We start from the raw sequence: 21,566 nt of genomic DNA, 5'->3' as shown, positions 1-21,566 counted from the left end.
TGTGGTCAGTATTTGAGAATGTTGCAGAGACAGCAGTGCCTTAGGAGGTGACCACACACCTGATTAAGAAGAGTTTCCGGTCTTTTTTAATATACAGGAACCATTATAAATCAAAGTGACTTCAGTGCAATTGTTGTTTTTCAATAAAAGTGTCATTTCTGTTCTTCTCACTGCGTTATTTCTTTGAGTTACCTTCTGTACTATACTATATTATAGCAGCTCTTTCATGCGTGATACAAGTTTTATAGAGCTATGTTACTTGGCAGTGACACATCATGCGAAAGTTAATTTAACGCTTAAGATTTGCACTGTACTATAACACTAAAATAAAATAAAATTTCTGTGATCTTCTAAATATATTTAAACTATCACTTTGACATTTATACTAACAAACAATTTATCAAATGTTCAAATGTGTATGAATTCTTAAGGGACCAAACTTCTGAGGTCATCAGTCCCTAGCCTTACACACTACCTTATGCTATGAACAACACACACACCCATGCCCGAGGGAGGACTCGAACCTCCGGCGAGAAACAGTTTATCCATGTTAAGAAACAATCTGTAGCTGTCAACCATAAAGTACGTTTTCAAGTATGGCAGAATTTGAGTGCTTTATGATGCTATACTCCATAAGAAACTTCCCTTAATTTTGCCGCATCTTTCCACTGTACAACCGTTAGGGACATTGGAATTTAAGATATAACTTGAAACCGTACGAACTCAGACTTATTCATCTAGGCGCTTCAGTCTGGAACTGCGCGACCGCTACGGTCGCAGGTTCGAATCCTGCCTCGGGCATGGATGTGTGTGTTAGGTTAGTTACGTTTAAGTAGTTCTAAGTTCGAGGGGACTGATGACCTCGGATGTTACGTCCCATAGTACTCAGAGCCATTTGAACCTTTTTGAAGAACTATTCAATTGACTCTCAGTTATGAGCCAGTTTTCGTCTCGTAATTCTAGTCAAGTTAATGCAGCGGTTGTTGAAACAGATTCTCAGATTCTACAATACATGAAATGAATGAAAAACTGGTTTGTCTACAAACAAGGCTACTGGAGGTTCTGTAATCCACATGCAGGATCCTTCAAGTCAAAGTGTCAGTTCTTTCATCATTTACTTGCGCAGTGGAAATATTATGGAAGTTACTGACCCTAAAAATATGCTACGTAGATTGGGAGGTTGCTTTGCCGTTGACCTCCTCCTATCATTTAGGAAGAATCTGGTGTGTGTTGCATCGTGTGGATGACTGTTATGAGTACTGTTGCTCCGTAGTTTCGTGTTTGCGCTGTTAATATTACACCGATTTACACGTAAAAAGGAATAAATCTGTAGATTTAGTGGAAATAGCTTGAAAGCTGCTACTGTCTTCCAACTTTATCTGTGAGGGCATAGCATAGTGTACCTGCTGTTTTAATGTCCTGAAAATATTAAACTTTATACGAAATTTGAGCCATAAATGAACAACAATGCGATCTGACAATTTCAGTGACATATGAGGTTGATGACCAACTTTCATAGCACAATAAACAGGGGCAACAAAATTCGTGGGATAGCGATATATACATCTATGGCGGTAATATCGCGTACACGAGGAATGAAAGGGCCCTGCATTGACAAAGCTTGTCATTTTACTCAGGTGATTCACATTAAAAGGTGTCCGACGTGGTTATGGCCGCACGACGGGAATTAACAGACTTTGAACGCGGAGTGGTAGTTGGAGCTAGGCGCATGGGACATTCCATTATCGGAAATCGGTAGGGAATTCATTATTCTGAGATCCACAGTGTCAAGAGCGTGCCGAGAATACAAAATTTTAGACATTACCACTCACCATCGACACCGCAGTGGCTGACGACTAAGAGCAGCGGCGTTTGCATAGAGTTGTCAGTGCTAAACGACAAGCAATACTGCGTGAAATAACAGGTGAAATCAATGTGGGGCGTACGAAGAACGTATCCGTTAAGAGGGTGCGGCGAAATTTGGCGTTAGTAGACTATGGCAGCAGACGACCGACGCGAGTGCCTTTGCTAAGAGCACGACATCACCTGCAGCGCCTCTCCAGGGCTCGTGAGCATATGGTTGGACCCTAGAGGACTGGAAAACCGTGACCTAGTCAGATGAGTCCTAATTTCAGTTGATAATAGCTGATGGTGGCATTCGAGTGTGGCGCAGACCCACGAAGCCATGGACCCAGGTTGTCAACAAAACACTGTGAAGCTGGTGGTGACTCCATGGTGGTGTGCGCTGTGTTTACACAGAATGGATTGTATCATTGACTGGAAATGGTTATGGCCGGCTACTTGGAGACGATTTTCAGCCATTCATGGACTTAATTTTCCCAAACAAAGAAGGAATTTTTGTGGATGAAAACTGTTGGTGACTGGTTTGAAGAACGTAATGGAAAATTCGACAGAATGGTTTGTCCATCAAGATAGCCTGACATGAATCCTATCGGACACTGTAGGACATAATCGTGAGGTCAGTTCGTGCACAAGATCCGCACTGGCAACACTTTCGCTGTTACGGACGGCTCAGTATTTCTGCTGCGGACTTCCAACGGCCTGACGAGTCCACGCCACGTCGAATTGCTGCGCTACGCCGGGCAAACGGAGCTCTGAAACGATATTAGGAGATATCTTATGCCTTTTGCCACCTCAGTGTAGAACAATTAAAGCACCCTGTGACGTAAGTTAAATCAAGATAATTTACAACTAAAATCTTCCAAATATTCTTACATTAACTTTGAACGCAAGCAAATCCTTCCCGATCAGAAAGACACATGCAATGCAGATGTGACTGCACTCGCTATGTGCTTATGACTGACGAATGGGAAACAGATCACCTGAAGGAAAATTCTCGAAACGTCTCGTCAAGAACACTGCGACTTGCACTTACCTTAGCTAGAGCTGAAGATGGGGTATAAATCGAAAAAACAGTATAGCTGCTCAAGGCTGTTTCTAGAAATATTACTTCAGCTAAAAGGAGTTCAGTTCAAATATTGCATCAGTACATGATGCTGATATGAACAAATCATGGAAAAAAGGTTTAGTGAGGACAACAATTTCCAAGAAATTTGCATATAAACTAAGTTATTATTCGTAAAATGGACACAAAACAATATGAATAATATGCAAGTGTCCACAAATGGACCACGTGGACACACAAAACCACAAGTTAAAAAAAGAAAAAAATACGGAAAAATCACTCAATATACATAATAATCCCCACATTATTAATTAAAATGGGGAATGTAACGTGCAAAGCGACAGATATGCTCTGATGACACGAAGAAAAATAGATATTGATCCTCACGCATTCTAACAAAGATGTATATCGAGCAAATAGCTATCACACCTAAAGCGCTTCCCGCATATGAACACGAAAAACCACGTAACACACAATTACGGCAGTCCGAGACGAGTAAATCTGGATGGCTTAGCATCAAAATGACTATCTCAGTGTCATAAGGCAGATGTTTATATATTGCGTGTTGGTGATAGCGAGATCGACAGCATCAGGTGAAAATTCAGAGGAGAGAACAGAAAGAGAGTAAATGTCAGGCAGACAACTCCGCGTAACCGATCTCAAAACCCCAGTGGAAAGCAATGTGACGGGCTGGCTAGATTCCAGTATAAAATACTGACTAAAAGTATGCCTTACACTACTCAACCGAAGATAATGTCGTATGAGCAGACGGAAACACTGAATAGAGAATCTTTGAGTCGTACGAATGCTTGGCAACTCACATAATGGACTGACAGTGAAGAAACTTATATTTCAGTTGTAAGATGTTAGATGTAAGAAAAAGTAAGAATAAACTGTTCTTGTGGTACTTCTCACGTTGTTTCACATGAGCACTTCATAAATTTACATCAGAAGGAAATGAAGAATTACGTTTTGCGAAAGTAACGTGCACTGTACCCTAATCCTATTGAACCCGCGTTCTCGTTCCATCCCACGACCAGCGTATGACGTAACGACGATTTGTGAACGACTGGTACGTTGTGAGTTCTGTCAGATTGTTGGGATGCGAGAAATTCGGTTAGCCGAACGCCATATAGTCGCGGATGTCGTTCGACCCCTTAGTAATGCGCAGTTGCTGTCAGAGGATAAATGGGCGTGGCGTAACACTCTTGTAATGTGTGACAAGAGCTGGAATTACACGGTCGTACTAGTGTAAGGGAGAATGGTACGTGTACTGTGTAATCATCACGTGTCGTGCAGCAATCTCTGCAGTTTCTGATTTGAGCTTGCCAAATGTTTGTCGTATTCATAAAGTAAATCTGTTATCTATCCCGATTTTGGTTTGAGCATCAAGGTCCTATATTAAATGTTGTACTATTGGAGGCAGAACACTGATTACTTGTTTGTTTACATACATTGCTGGGAATGAATATCACGTTAACTGCGAAACCACCTTGGGACCAACTGAGGCTAGACCCACCGTTCATTTGAGTTTCGGTTATAATTTTACATTTGGCCTCAAAATACATACCTCAAACGGGTTAAGTACAGACCTAGTACTCTGCTTTTCTCAATGAAATCAAACGTACGACTGCTGAAGATTTAGCTCGCGAGCGCAACATCATGCGTCACATTGAAATAAAATTATCTCGTGTCAGAGATCTCCCACGGAGTTTCGATTGGAGCAGATGAAAATTTGATGTATTCTTAAGATTTCATTCGCTTAATATGTTCATCTAAATTTAATAATCTAAAAGTTTCTCTCATGTCGAAAATGTGATAACGTGGTTAGGAAATGCATTTTCTTAAACTTTACGCAGTTCGTCTTCAAAAGTATTCACCGCAAATAAAACTAAAATGAAAACATTATAGAAGATAATGAAGCTCTTCCAGAAGAAACTGATTTCAGTGCTATGTTCGTTCATCAAATAATTTGTGAGTTTGAGCGAGAAGAATAGAGTACTAGAATATTCGTGTGTTCCGTGCGGATGTGGCATCTCTGTTCGGGACCTCCCACGTAAGCTGCCCACACAATATTATATTTTACGGCATCATTCATTATCACAATGATCCGATAACAAGCAGGCCCGTCATTAGAAACTTCAGTTGAAATTATTCAGTTTTTTTTGTATTTTATGAACAAGGTAGGAACAATAAAATATAAAGTCTCATCATATAGAGATCATTAGAGAAGAATTGAAAACGAACATCGGGATAAAATTTGCAGTGGCCTCGTTGTACGACTCATCTCCCTCAAACTCTATTCGAGTCGAGCGCCACAACTACTACCCCAGCTTGCTCTGTCCATGTACTGTAAATTCTGCACAAAACGTATCATACTATAAACACTACGAAGATACTTCAGATAATTTATACGAAGTAGTGTTCCGTGGTTTTCTCTTAAACCTAAAACACTACCCAACAATTAATTGTAACACTCATACCTAGAAATGTCCAGTTGTGAAGGAAAATTTACTGCTGAGACTTCGAAATACTTCCCTTATTCTGTTTCTCTTGCAGAAAATGTTGTGGAAATTTGGTACTGACAGTACAGTTGAGACTTGGATGTTCATGTACCATCATCCCGCCTGCTGTGCCTCCAAGTATGTACTACAAGAAACAGAATTCTGACTATATACACTGTGTCCTAATAATTCCTTGTGAGTGTTTACTTGATCTTCAGTAATTACCTGTAATTAAGAAATTACAGGTATTGGAATTTAACAAATACAAGGAGTTGTCTATAAATGACCAATAGGACGTAGAGACGACATATATGAGAAGTCGTGAACAGCTCGTGATCCTATAGTGAATGCGACAATGCACTTTGTCGGTTTCATGCTGGTCGACAATTTGGACTGTAAAGGAACAGTAATAACATAAGTTGTCTAGCTGTCTTTCCTGTGATGCTGATTATAACAGCCATGCAATGGACCAAAGCACATAGCAAATTTTAAAGTAAGAATATAAAATTTTTTGATGTAAGTTATCGGAAACCATAGGCTTTGCATATTAATACTCACCTCGTATCCCTGCACAGCCTCACCAGTTGCCGTATACACTAAACAATGCCTGTTGGGTTGGATACTACAGCGGTCACACATTACACAAAAATATTTTGTGTCTGCAGTCTTACATTTCTTCATACTTAATTTCGGGTATGAGCAGCTATCTGTTGATACGTATTACATGAATTTGAAAGCCTACTGTCCGTCTTGACAACTAAGCTAAATGTTCAGTTATAAGTTTCAAACATGTTTTACTTTGATTTTCACTAAAAGTTCAGGCATGATCCGCTGATAAGGTAATCTGAAACGGAACTATTAGCGACGGCGGTAGTGCCTTCACAAGCGGAATAGGAATTTCATTGGAAGTTCCTGAAGCAAGGAGATTAATAAACCCTAACAGGAATACTATTGCAGTAATGAATAGGTGTGTAATGAGCTTCATATTGTAGAGGAAACTCGTGCTAGACAAATGTATTTGCCATCAATACGATCTGAAACTAAGCATCCGGGACAAGAACTTTTTAATGCTGATAAACGATGACGAAATTTATGTAGTGAGAATGATTTAATGACGTTGCTGCTCCGAACTGTGTACATCAATAAACTATATCATGTCCAATTACCTGATAGCTGTGATTATTACGGAAGATCGCAGAAGTGTGTTTGGTGCAGTAAGGCAATGCATTTCGAACTGACACGGTACCTGTAAATGGAAACAGATACCACGTGAAAACCCAGTACTGTTGTTAGTATACACTGAAGTGCCAAAGAAACTGGCATAGGCATGCGTATTCAAATACGTAGATATGTAAACAGGCAGAATACGGCGCTGCGGTCGGCGACGCCTATATAAGACAACAAGTGTCTGACGCAGTTGTTAGATCGCTTACTGCTGCTACAATGGCAGATTATCAAGATTTAAGTATGTTTGAACTAGGTGTTCTACTTGACGGTGGGACACAGCATCTCCAAGGTAGCGATGAAGTGGGAATTTTCCCGTACGACCATTTCACGAGTGTACCGTGAATATCAGGAATCCGGTAAAACATCCAGTCTCCGACATCGCTACGGCCGGAAAAAGATGCTGCAAGAACGGGACCAACGACGACTGAAGAGAATCGTTCGACGTGACAGAAGTGCAAACCTGCCGCAAAATTCTGCAAATTTCAATGCTGGGCCATCAACAAGTGTCAGCGTACAAACCATACAAGGAAACATCATCGATATGGGCTTTCGGAGCCGAAGACCCACTCGTGTACCCTTGATAATTGCACGACACAAAGCTTTACTCCTCGCCTGGGCCCGTCAACACCGACATTGGACTATTGATGATTGGAAACATGTTGCATGGTCGGACGAGTCTCGTTTCAAATAGTATCGAGAAGATGGACGTGTACGGAAACTGAGACAACCTCATGAATCCATGGACCCTGAATGTCAGCATAGGACTGTTCAAGCTGCAATGGTGTGGGGTGTGTGCAGTTGGAGTGATATGAGATCCCTGATACCTCTAGATACGACTCTGAGAGGTGACACGTGCGTAAGCATCCTCTCCGATGACCAGCATCCATTCATGTCCATTGTACATTTCGACGGACTTTGGCAATTCCAGCAGGACAGTGCGACACCCATACATGCAGAATCGCTACAGAGGGGCTCCAGGAACATTCTTCTGAGTTTAAACACTTCCGCTGGTCGCTAAACTCCACAAACATAAACATTATTGAGCATACCTGGGATGGCTTGCAACGTGCTGTTCAGAAGAGATCTCCCCCCCCCTCCCCCCACCCCTCCGTACTCTTACAGATTTATGGACAGTCCTGCAGGATTCATGGCGTCACTTCCCTCCAGCACCACTTAAGACACTAGACGAGTCCATGCAACGTCGTGTTGCGGCACTTGTGCGTGCTCGCGATGACCCTAGACGATATTAAGAAGGTATACCAGTTTCTTTGGCTCTTCACTGTATAAGGCCACGTGGTTATATGCCTTTTAATGCAATGAAAAGACGAACACAGATTGTGGTAGAAAGATATTCCAACGTTCAACAAGATTAATTATAGTATAGAAAGCCCCATGTGGGCGATTGTAATTTATCTCAAGTCCCACATAAAATCATCATTTGTGTAGTTATTTAACAAGAACCAAAAATAATACAACTAAAGCGATCTTCATAATTTTATTTCAAAGAGGGTGAGAGGTTGAATGCCACCGGCGCTATCGGATGTGTTAATTGCAACAGAATATTTCCATTACTTGGACACATGTTTTAGAACTGATCTCAAAGGAATGCCGATTTGCGTTGCTATATACAAATAGGCAATGTGAAAATTTACTCTGTATAAAACTGACTAGAAACAATAATTTTTCAACTTCTAATTATCTTGTTTTTGCGTCTGTTATTCGTGAGCAATTTTTATTATAATATTTGTGAGCACAGATTCGTGTGGCCGCGCCTGTTCCTGCTGCACTGGTTTGTTTTAACTAATGTTGTTGAGGCAAGTGCGGTTTCAGCCAATTAAAACTGAAGGCGGTTGTACTAACTGCATGACTTGCAGGTTCCAAGGAAAACATAGCTTTCTTCTTTCTATTCTGTTCTGTTCTAGCTCTGGTGGCGTGCATTTGCTTGAGTGCGTTACGATGTGGTAATGAGCGTGATTGCTGGAAATTATACCAAGAAGGAAGGGGAGTGATGTATGAACGCAGCCTTGGCCTTGGATATGTGGAGTTCCACAGAAAATTTTGTACAACGCCTCTCCATTCGTCTGAGCTGGAAGAGAAGGTAATAATTTTTTGTATTTGTTCGTTAATTGTGTAATGGCAAGCCATATTGGAAAACAAGGTTCCTTTTGTATGGAAGTTGCATGAATAGCGAATGGGTCTAGTAGTTATAGTTAATATGGTGCAGTTTCCACTGTCTTGATTCAGTAAGGTGTATTTGATTTGTAATCGAGTTTTATTCACCAAATGTTTCTTACATATTATTAGTTTCACAAATAATCTGAAGATTAATTCTTTGTCTTATAATGGCTGTGGCTACCACATTCCTTTTGTGAAACTAACTAAAACATAGCTTGTAACTTTATTTCTACGTTGTGGGTTTAAATAATCATCAGATATTACAAAATATTTGCACTGATTTACATATTCTTCGCTCATCCGCTTAAATACAATAGTAGATTCTTAATAACTGTGTCTTTGAAATACCTGAGGCTGAGTGCACTTACATCATGTAGTAAAGGTAGTGAATTACGATCCTGTGTCATCAACATGATCGTCATTCCCATAAGAATTATTTTCGAAACATGTAGGTTTTTCAGTGGTGAAACATTGCTTGGAGTATTCTATTGCGCTTATTTCAGGTTACTGAAGGAGGTAATTTTACACCGATAATTTCGGATCAGCAGTGGTGGTGCTATTTTCCGCGCCATATTTTGTAAAATGTTTGTGTTCTTGGCTTCCCTATAGAAACTTGTTCTGGAAAGCAAGAGCCAAGCATATACTTTGCGTTTCCTGTGCCTATAAGGCATAATACAGGATATATCACATGTTAGTTTCAATGATAGGGAGCACTCTCATTGCAAAACAGTATGTGTACCCGTGTTCATCTGCTCCTTACTAGTAGTCACATTCTGCCACAACGTTATTTTCCTAGGTTAATATTCACTACTGAAAGAGCGCATTTTCATCAGGGCAACTTTCTGTGGTACTTCAGTTACTACTAACAGTGAGTTGCAACATAAAAGGTAACATACACAATCTGCAAGAAACGAAAGCTGTACACCCGAAAAATGCACTGTTTAAGCTAAGAGCATGCACCGATCTTACTAAAATATATGAGGTAGCGTACTGAAACCCTAAATCTGTATCCTCGTTTGCACATTACGAAAAATAGCACCAGAGTGGCTTCATGTTGCGACCACGTTGTTCCAAAAATGAAATTCTAGCGATGAGCCCTCTGATTGACTCCAACAGTCCAAAGTCCCTCAGCTCTGAGAAATATACCACGCTATGTGCCTTAAACATAACTGCCTATGATACTTTGAGAAACAGTTGACTTGAAACTGGCGCAGTTTTGCATGTATGAAACATATTGTAGCGATTAGAGCCATATTAAACTACCAGCTTCGACATCATCTGCCTATGCTCCGTCAACTCAAAGCAAATACTTGTGTAGAGCTGACGAAGTATTTGCAAATAATGTTAAAACTGGTGGGATTTATATGAAACAACTCTATTGAAGCTCCCATTTTTTTTATAATTTTGTGTTCCCCTAGTAATTAAGCGAGAAATTTAAAAAAATGCGAAAGGTTAGCTGTTACTTCTCGTAGTGTTAATCTACAATACATATATGATTAAACCTATAACACAGTGTTTGATACGTTTTACTTTTTAACTCCATCACATCCCAATATTCGGCACATAAAAAACTCCAATGTACGTGAACCGCATTACGTATCTTTATTTAAAAACTGAATTCCCACTGAGCTTCTTAGTAACAGATCTCAGTGTAAGACTGATCCAATGATACACTTCTAACGGGAGAGATAGAACAGTCAAAACTTCACGCACTAGAGAGAGAGGACACTTTTTATTAATATTAGAAAAATATATTAATTCAAGCGTGATGTAACATTTCTTTCAGAGCTCTATTCAGTCGATGAGAAAAGTTATATGAGTCATAAAAATATCATGACTGAAATACGAAACTATTCAAGATTTGATTTTGAAACATAATTAACAACACAGGAGAGCACGATAAACGATCAGTTTGAGTCTCATCGGTATACGTATTTTACTGCGAGCATGCACTTCCTTTGTAACTGACTTGACAGTTTCGTCTGAACGTTCTCCAGAATACACTCCTGGAAATTGAAATAAGAACACCGTGAATTCATTGTCCCAGGAAGGGGAAACTTTATTGACACATTCCTGGGGTCAGATACATCACATGATCACACTGACAGAACCACAGGCACATAGACACAGGCAACAGAGCATGCACAATGTCGGCACTAGTACAGTGTATATCCACCTTTCGCAGCAATGCAGGCTGCTATTCTCCCATGGAGACGATCGTAGAGATGCTGGATGTAGTCCTGTGGAACGGCTTGCCATGCCATTTCCACCTGGTGCCTCGGTTGGACCAGCATTCGTGCTGGACGTGCAGACCGCGTGAGACGACGCTTCATCCAGTCCCAAACATGCTCAATGGGGGACAGATCCGGAGATCTTGCTGGCCAGGGTAGTTGACTTACACCTTCTAGAGCACGTTGGATGGCACGGGATACATGCGGACGTGCATTCTCCTTTTGGAACAGCAAGTTCCCTTGCCGGTCTAGGAATGGTAGAACGATGGGTTCGATGACGGTGTGGATGTACCGTGCACTATTCAGTGTCCCCTCGACGATCACCAGTGGTGTACGGCCAGTGTAGGAGATCGCTCCCCACACCATGATGCCGGGTGTTGGCCCTGTGTGCCTCGGTCGTATGCACTCCTGATTGTGGCGCTCACCTGCACGGCGCCAAACACGCATACGACCATCATTGGCACCAAGGCAGAAGCGACTCTCATCGCTGAAGACGACACGTCTCCATTCGTCCCTCCATTCACGCCTGTCGCGACACCACTGGAGGCGGGCTGCACGATGTTGGGGCGTGAGCGGAAGACGGCCTAACGGTGTGCGGGACCGTAGCCCAGCTTCATGGAGACGGTTGCGAATGGTCCTCGCCGATACCCCAGGAGCAACAGTGTCCCTAATTTGCTGGGAAGTGGCGGTGCGGTCCCCTACGGCACTGCGTAGGATTCTACGGTCTTGGCGTGCATCCGTGCGTCGCTGCAGTCCGGTCCCAGGTCGACGGGCACGTGCACCTTCCGCCGACCACTGGCGACAACATCGATGTACTGTGGAGACCTCACGCCCCACGTGTTGAGCAATTCGGCGGTACGTCCACCCGGCCTCCCGCATGCCCACTATACGCCCTTGCTCAAAGTCCGTCAACTGCACATACGGTTCACGTCCATGCTGTCGCGGCGTGCTACCAGTGTTAAAGACTGCGATGGAGCTCCGTATGCCACGGCAAACTGGCTGACACTGACGGCGGCGGTGCACAAGTGCTGCGCAGCTAGCGCCAATCGACGGCCAACACCGCGGTTCCTGGTGTGTCCGCTGTGCCGTGCGTGTGATCATTGCTTGTACAGCCCTCTCGCAGTGTCCGGAGCAAGTATGGTGGGTCTGACACACAGGTGTCAATGTGTTCTTTTTTCCATTTCCAGGAGTGTATTTCAGTTTCAGGTAATACTTGAATAAATAAACGCTGCGTTATAGCACATCCGACGACACCTTGCAATTTACATTTGTAACATTTATTTAAGTGAACTTAGAGACGTAGACCATCCTACTGTTCAAAATACTAATAAAATGTATTGCTTAACGTTGCTCATAGCAAATTTCCAAAACTCCAAACAGTGGAGCAACTTTGTCATAATTGCAGAGTTGCTCTCACTTACACATCGGAAAAATGTCTCTCTGTGCTCTTCTGACCACAGGAAGGTTGAAATATTAGGATGTGGCATTCGGTCGACGACGACGACGGCATCAGAGACGGGGCAAAATGTCGTAGTTTGCAATGATAGGGACGAATATCGGCAGCGACCTCTCAAAGGAACCATCCCCGTACTCTTCTGAAGCCATTTAGAGAAATCCCGGAGAACCTAGATCTGGATGACCAGAGGGTGGGACTGAACCATCATTTTTCAAATATACGTTCAATGTTTTATCATGGTTCATATCGCTTGGTATTTACCACAGGAAATCACAATATACATTCATTCGTGTAATGGAACTAAACGTTAACCTGCATTCTCGGTGCAGTTGAGTAAAGTACACTGTGTCTCCAATCCAGGACTGGACAATGCGGCTCGTGTTCTCTGGTCAGGATGTCAACATGCTTCGAAGAGTAATATAGAGCTAAGACCGTGGCGACTCGTCCTTTACAACAAGGAGGGTTGTCAACAACGGAAGTTACACTCTGAATTTTTGTACACCGAAAGTATGTCAAAAAATGGTTCAAATTGCTCTGAGCACCATGTGACTTAACATCTGAAGTCATCAGTCCCTTAGAACTTAGAACTACTTAAACCTGACTAAGCTAAGGACATCACACACATTCATGACCGAGGCAGGATTCGAACCTGCGACCGTAGTAGCAATGCGGTTCCGGACTGAAGCGCATAGAACCGCTCGACTACCACTGCCGGCGAAAGTGTGTCATTCGAGCGTTCAGCCACTACCGTGACATATATAACATTGAAGACCTACTTCGCAATGGTTCCTTATGGTAAACAACAGAACAAAAATACCTCTGATTACAATTTACGACCCGTAGGTACTCCATGGAAAAAGCGACAGCTCCTTTTTGGAGGCAGCTGGTAGGACTGTGTCCACCCAGAAAGTACGTCAGCGTCTCCTCGCTATCAACTTTGCGTCTAGGTGTTGAGAATGAACAATAATACAAAACATCCACCTCGCTTCACCCCAAATGGGAAACGGATCCAAGGCTCCGTTTCTCTTCACCTACGAGTGCAGTATCTGTCTGATGCCTGGTGACCGTCGAAGAGGTGTGTGGAGACGGCCAAGTACTACTGTAAGGTGTCAGGCACGCGTGTACTGAACATGGCAGCACGTCGCGACTTAACTGTCTTTAAATGTGGTTGATAATCGGTGTAAGCCGCTTGGGTCACAGCATATGGGAGATTACACGAGTATTCGGGTCCCAGAGGACAACAGTGTTTAGGGTTTATCCTTAGTTTCGCAGAGACACTGTTTTCACACTCGTAAAACGGCCTACAGGACGACCACAAGTGCTGGACGCACGGACGTCAGACACCATACGGGGCGATCGACGGTCTTCTGTGAGTCAGATATGAATTGGGGGACAGCTAACCATTTACATCACGACTGCATGGAGACAAATGCACAGCATACGCTTCAGCACATCACATTATAACTTGCCTCACCCTATTTGTTTGCTGTTTTTTGATAACCCGATCAGTATTTTCACAAAATCCTGTTGTGACTAATGTAAATGAGACATTCCTCGATGGGGAGCAGTTAGAATAATTAACAGACTTTGTATCATGTGAAAAAGCTGTCTGCTTACCTAAACATTGAGAATCACCCTCTTTCAGTCTTTGCTCTTGATGCTTCAGTTGTCTAGGGAATGATTCCTTGCACCAAGGGGTTTATTGGATCTTTTACACGTAAAACATGTTGTCATAAATGAAATGTTTCAGGTTCTCTCTTCAAATTATCATCAAATTTTACCTGTTTCGACAATCTTCAAACACTGTTAAGTTTTGTATTTGTTTGTTTCAAACAATTTCACTCTTCTCACAACACATATTGGATGACAAAAAAATTAAACATCCAGAAGACTCAGTCGGACATCAATATAACATCGTAAACGTACACACCGTATGCGGATAGGTAACTGATAAGAGTTGCGATTCTCTCTGACAGGTAGAACAGCCACCAGAGTGCATTAGTGTTCTTCGGGTTTAGTGTTGTTAGCAGGCATGGTAATGCGTATAAGAAACGTGAATAGCACGAGACGTTGAAAGGTCACTGTGAAAGACACAGAGATGTCGCATAATCGTGTGAGAGAGCGTTATCAGTACCGGACAGAGTTTGAAATGGGCCTCATTCTGAGTCTCCATTAAACCTGATGGTCGAATTTGCAATATATATACTTGTGGGGCATTCGCATGTGACAGTGGTCCGATGTTGGACTGCAAGGTAACGTGAGAGCAGGCATACTCATCGTCAACATTTCGGTCGAGTACGACTGACCATCACAATGGAGGATCGCTGTATTGTGAATCAAGCATTTCGTAACCAAGTGAGACGTCTCATTCCTTCGACGCATTAGAGAGGCGCAGGAGTGTCACTCCTATTCTCATCTTTATGAGGAACTCTGACGACACAACGCTATGTCATGGACACAATACTTCCTTGTGTGTTACGACTCTTGCGACAGTATCGTGGTGCCATTTTCCGACAGGACAATGCCCGTCCACAGAAGTCACGTGCCTCCATGAACTGACAGTGATAATGAGGTACTCCCGTGGCCAGCAAGATCGCCAGGTATGTCACCGAAAGAGCATGTGTGGCACCAGCTCGGATCTACATCTACATCTACACGATTACATCTATCTACATCTACATGATTACTCTGCAATTCACATTTAAGTGCTTGGCAGGGGGTTCATCGAACCACAATGATACTATCTCTCTACCATTCCACTCCCGAATAGCGCGCGGGAAAAGCGAACACCTAAACCTTTCTGTTCGAGCTCTGATTTCTCTTATTTTATTTTGATGGTCATTCCTACCTATGTAGGTTGGGCTCAACAAAATATTTTCGCATTCGGAAGAGAAAGTTGGTGACTGAAATTTCGTAAATAGATCTCGCCGCGACGAAAAACGTCTCTGCTTTAATGACTTCCATCCCAACTCGCGTATCATATCTGCCACACTCTCTCCCCTATTACGTGATAATACAAAACGAGCTGCCCTTTTTTGCACCCTTTCGATGTCCTCCGTCAAACCCACCTGGTAAGGATACCACACCGCGCAGCAATATTCTAACAGAGGACGAACGAGTGTAGTGTAAGCTGTCTCTTTAGTGGACCTGTTGCATCTTCTAAGTGTCCGGCCAATGAAACGCAACCTTTGGCTCGCCTTCCCCACAATATTATCTATGTCGTCTTTCCAACTGAAGTTGTTCGTAATTTTAACACCCAGGTACTTAGTTGAATTGACAGCCTTAAGAATTGTACTATTTATCGAGTAACCGAATTCCAACGGATTTCTTTTAGAACTCATGTGGATCACCTCACACTTTCCGCTATTTAGCGTCAACTGCCACCTGCCACACCATACAGTAATCTTTTCTAAATCGCTTTGCAACTGATACTGGTCTTCGGATGACCTTACTAGACGGTAAATTACAGCATCATCTGCGAACAACCTAAGAGAACTGCTCAGATTGTCACCCAGGTCATTTATATAGATCAGGAACAGCCGAGGTCCCAGGACGCTTCCCTGGGGAACACCTGATATCACTTCAGTTTTATTCGACGTTTTGCCGTCTATTACTACGAACTGCGACCCTCCTGACAGGAAATCACGAATCCAGTCGCACAACTGAGACTATACCCCATAGGCCTGCCGCTTGATTAGAAGTCGCTTGTGAGGAACGGCGTCAAAAGCTTTCCGGAAATCTAGAAATACGGAATCAACTTGAGATCCCCTGTCGATAGCGGCCATTACTTCGTACGAATAAAGAGCTAGCTGCGTTGCACAAGAACGATGTTTTCTGAAACCATGCTGATTACGTATCAATAGATCGTTCCCTTCGAGGTGATTCATAATGTTAGAATAAAATATATACTCCAAAACCCTACTGCAAACCGACATCAATGATATATGTCTGTATTTCGATGGATTACTCCTACTACCTTTCTTAAACTCTGGTGCGACCTGCGCAATTTTCCAATCTGTAGGTACAGATCTGTCGGTGAGCGAGCGGTTGTATATGATTGCTAAGTAGGGAGCTATTATATCAGCGTAATCTGGAAGGAACCTAATCGGTATACAATCTGGACCTGAAGACTTGCCCGTATCAAGCGACAACTCTGTCCAGTCTCCAGGATATCAAAGGCCAATTACAACAGTTTTTGCCAGCTTGCTTCAGGAGAGGATGAAACCGAATCAGTGTATGCATACAGGCCAGAGGGGTGCAGCCCCATGCTGATAAGCTGGCTAATTCTGCCAAGTTCTCCACAAATTTTGTAATCACAAAAGTAACGTCGAACGCCCTCTCAACCCCTTGAAGTTCCTTTTTGTTTTGTCCTTCCCTTCTGGATGCTTCACTTTTTCTATCAAGCAGTCTGCACGACCTACTTGTCTTGTCTGCAAGGTTCCACAATGAAACTTTTGCGAATACGGTGGAAGCTTACAATAAGTGTCAAGAGTATTTGAAAATATTGGAATTTTAATTACATCGCCTTACTGACAGTAACCAGTGTATTTACTCCCATTGTCAACTAAAATAAAATAAACGTGATCCTTCATATGTTTCAAAATATTTCTTCTTAAATCTTATGTAAAATATACAATAGAGAGACAATTTTCAGATAATAGAAAACTTTAAATAGAAGATACCGACAAAACTTGGAACTGAAAATGATAATTATTACCTTATTGGGGTATAAGTGCCCTCTAGTTGCGCAGGTAATGTTAGTTATTACTTTACTACATAAAAACTTGCGAAATCTTTCGTTGAAAACAAAGCCAGTAAAGTGGTTTTCACGCCCTCAATATTATTGACATTATAAATGTGTGTTGATATTTTTTTCTGTTTCAACATTTTTTTGACACGGAACCAGCAAATTTATTAAATTTCTTCAAGCGTTCAATAACGATTCTGTTAACACTTGCAGTATTTACATTAGGCAACTGGTTTCGAACCATTCTGGTCCATTTTGAAGCCTGGCTTACCGAAGCTGCACTGACAGTGCCTGGTCTTAATAATGAACATTGAAGTGGCAACACAGGCTTTATAAATGACTGCAAAATGAATGGACAATCGATATATGCCTCTTCCAGAGTCAAATTGTGCGGACGGGCGTGGCCATAATATTTATGTGAGGCAAGTTTCAGTTAGAGATGTGCCTTAACAGCGAACATGTCGACGTTCAAAGATATGGAGCTCGTATGTAATGTGGTTTACTTGCTTGCCTTGCGGAACACAAGTACTAATTACGCACAACAGGTGAAGGAAGATTAAAAAGCTTCCAGTGAACATTTCAACAACAACTAATTAAAAATTAAACAAGATAACTGTGTAATTTGTAGTGTACATTTACTGTTTTCCATGTATTCCTGTAATCTACTGCAAAAACTGTTACAAACGAAATGAAACAATTATTTACTGATTACTTGCCCGCCCGGTTAGACGTGCAGTCTAACGCACTGCTTTCCGGCCGGGAAGGCGCGCCGGTCCGAGGTACGAATTCGCCAGGTGGACTAGTGTCGAGGTCCGGTGTGTCGGCCAGTCTCTGGTTGGCTTTTAAGGAGGTTTTCCATCTGCTTCGGCGAATTCGGGCTGGTTCCCGTTATTCCGTCTCAGGTACACTATGTCGGCGATTGCTTACGGGTAGACCATAATTACTCTACCAAACAAACATTTGCTTCGCGATACATTGCTCGTGTTAAAATGGACGTTTACCAATTGCGGAAAAGGTCGATATCGTGTTAATGTATGGCTATTGTGATCGAAATGCCCAACGGGCGTGTGCTATGTATGCAGCTCGGTATCCTGGACGACATCGTCCAAGTGTCCAGACCGTTCGACGGATAGTTACGTTATTTAAGAAAACAGGAAGTATTCAGCCACATGTGAAACGTCATCCACGACCTGCAACAAATGATGATGCCCAAGTAGGTGTTTTAGCTGCTGTCGCGGCTAATCCGCACATCACTAGCTGACAAATTGCGCGAGAATCGGGAATCTCAAAATCGTCGGTGTTGAGAATACTACATCAAAATCGATTGCACCAGTACCATATTTCTGTGCACCAGGAATTGCATGGCGACGACTTTGAACGTCGTGTACAGTTCTGCCACTGGGCAAAAGAGAAATTACGGGAAGATGAGAGATTTTTTGCACGCGTTCTATTTAGCGACGAAGCGTTATTCACCAACAGGGGTAACGTAAACCGGCATAATATGCACTATTGGGAAACGGAAAATCCACGATGGCTGCAACGAGTGGAACATCAGCGACCTTGGCGGGTTAATGTATGGTGCGGCATTATGGGAGGAAGGATAATTGGCCCCCATGTTATCGATGGCAATCTAAATGGTGCAATGTATGCTGATTTTCTACGTAATGTTCTACCGATATTACTACAAGATGTTTCACTGCGTGACAGAATGGCGACGTACTTCCAATATGATGGATGTCAGGCACACAGCTCGCGTGCGGTTGAAGCGGTATTGAATAGCATATTCCATGACAGGTGGATTGGTCGTAGAAGCACCATACCATGGCCCGCACGTTCGTCGGATCTGAAGTCCCCGGATTTCTTTCTGTGGGGAAAGTTGAAGGCTATTTGCTATAGTGATCCACCGACAACGACTGACAACATGCGTCAGCGAATTCTCAATGCATGTGCGAACATTACGGAAGGTGAACTACTCACTGTTGAGAGGAATGTCGTTACACGTATTGCCAAATGCATTGAGGTTGACGGACATCATTTTGAGCATTTATTGCATTAACGCGGTATTTACAGTATGCGTTCTCAGAAATGAGAAGTTCACAAAGGTACATGTATCACATTGGAACAACCGAAATAAAATGTTCAAACGTACCTACGCTCTGTATTTTAATTTAGAAAGCCATATGTTTGTGACTATTACAGCGCCACCTATCACGAAGCGAACAAAGTGATCCAACTAAAACATTCATATTTCTTTACGTACTACACGAATATGTAAAAAAATGGGAGTTCCTATTTAAAAAGAAACGCAGTTGATATCCGTTTGACCTATGGCAGCGCCATCTAGCGGGCCAACCATAGCGCCATCTGGTTTCCCCCTTCAAGCTAGACACGTTTCGTTCTTTATAGTTTTTTCGTTTCACGCTTATTTCGTGAGATATTTGTCCCGGTCACGATCAATGGACCACCCTGTATTACACTGAGGTGACGAAAGTCATGGGATATCTTCTGCTGTCGCCTAGGACATCGTTTTGCTCGTCGTAGTGCAGCAGTTCGACGTCGCGTGGGCTCAGCCAGTCGTTGCAAGGTCTCCTGCAGAAATACTGTGCCATGCTGCCTCTATTGCCGTCCCCGACTGCAAAAGTGTCAGTGCAGGATTTTGTGCACCAACTGACCTTTCGATTATCTCCCATAAATGTTCACTGCGATTCATGCCGCACGATCTATGCGGCCAGATCATTCTTCGAAATGTCCAGAGTGTTCTTCGGACCAATCGCTGTGGCCTGGCGAAATGCCATATTGTCATCCATAACAATTTCATTGTTTCTTTGGAACATGAGATCCATGAATGACTAAAAGTGGTCTCGTAGTTGTCGAATATAACTATTTTCAGTCAACGATCGTTTCAGTTTGACAAGAGGACCAGGATCCAGTCCACGTAAACACAGCCCACAGAGTTATGGAGCCATCACCAGCTTGCACAGTGCCTTACTGACAACTTCGGTCCATGGCTTCGTCGGGTGTGCACCACACTCGAACTCTACTATTAGCTTTTACCTACTGAAATGGGACTCATCTGACCAAACCACGGTTTTTCAGTGGCGTAGGGTCCAACTGGTATGCCCAAGACCCCGGAGAGGCGCTGCAGCCTATGTCGTGCTATTAGCATAGTCATTAGCGTCAATCGTCTGCTACTAAACCCCATTAACGCCAAATTTAACCGCACGTATACGTTCGTCGTACGTCCGACATTGTTTTGTACTGTTATCTCACGCAGTGTTGCTTGTCTGCCAGCACTGACAATTCCACGCAAACGCCGCTGCTCTCGGTCTTTCAGTGAACTGACCGTAGTAAGAGGTGATGTGTGATGTTTGGTATTCTCGGTGTACTATTGGGACTGTGGATTTCAGAATAGTTAATTACCTAACGATTTTCGAAACGGAATGTCTCACACGTCTAGCTCCAACCACCATTCCGAGTTCAGAGTCTGTTAATTCCCGTCGCGCGGTCATAATCACGTCAGAAACCTTTTCACGTCAATCACCTGTGTACAAATGACAGCACACCTCGTGTACGCGAAAGTACTGCCATCTGTATATGTGCATATCGCTATCCCACGACCTTTGTCACCTCAGTGTGTATAGAAATTTCTGTGTCGTCCGAACAAGACACAGTCAGGGAAAAAGCACCACAGGCGCGAAGATGCCAGCTGGTGCCAGTGCCATAGAGACTCGCCACTTGCGCTAGTTTCCACCAGCCTCACAGGCGGCGCTGAGGATGAAGATATCGACTTCGCCTCGGCTAATTGCCGGCCGAGTGCAATCCGCCAAAGACCGGACGACAACGGACAGAAGCCTACTCGGAGGACAGATGAGCAGCTCTCGCCCACTTGGTTATACTCGTAGATCATCGCCCAGGGCTGACTTAGGTAGAGAAGGTCGTTTAGTGAACTCTTAGAAGGAAACAGACAGTTGCTGTAAATTGCATTTGCTATGCACTGTGAAGTTTACCTACCATTATTTGCACTTGGCCATTGAGGGCCTTTTTTGTGTTTTATTACATGCAGTGTTGCAGACTTCATTACTCAAGAAGTCACAAAAATGAGTAAATCTTTTTGACTCATTTGTGTGAGTTTGTTATCAATTTGTTGGATTGTCCGGAGTGTCCGAGCGGTTCTAGGCGCTTCAGTCCGGAACCGCGCGACCGATACGGTCGCAGGTTCGAATCCTGCCTCGGGCATGGATGTGTGTCATGTCCTTAGGTTAGTTAGGGAACTGATGACCTGAGCAGTTAAGTCCCATAG

Source organism: Schistocerca serialis, chromosome 3 (assembly GCF_023864345.2).
Source record: "Schistocerca serialis cubense isolate TAMUIC-IGC-003099 chromosome 3, iqSchSeri2.2, whole genome shotgun sequence".
Lineage (NCBI taxonomy): Eukaryota > Metazoa > Arthropoda > Insecta > Orthoptera > Acrididae > Schistocerca > Schistocerca serialis.
This window is presented reverse-complemented; position numbering follows the sequence as displayed.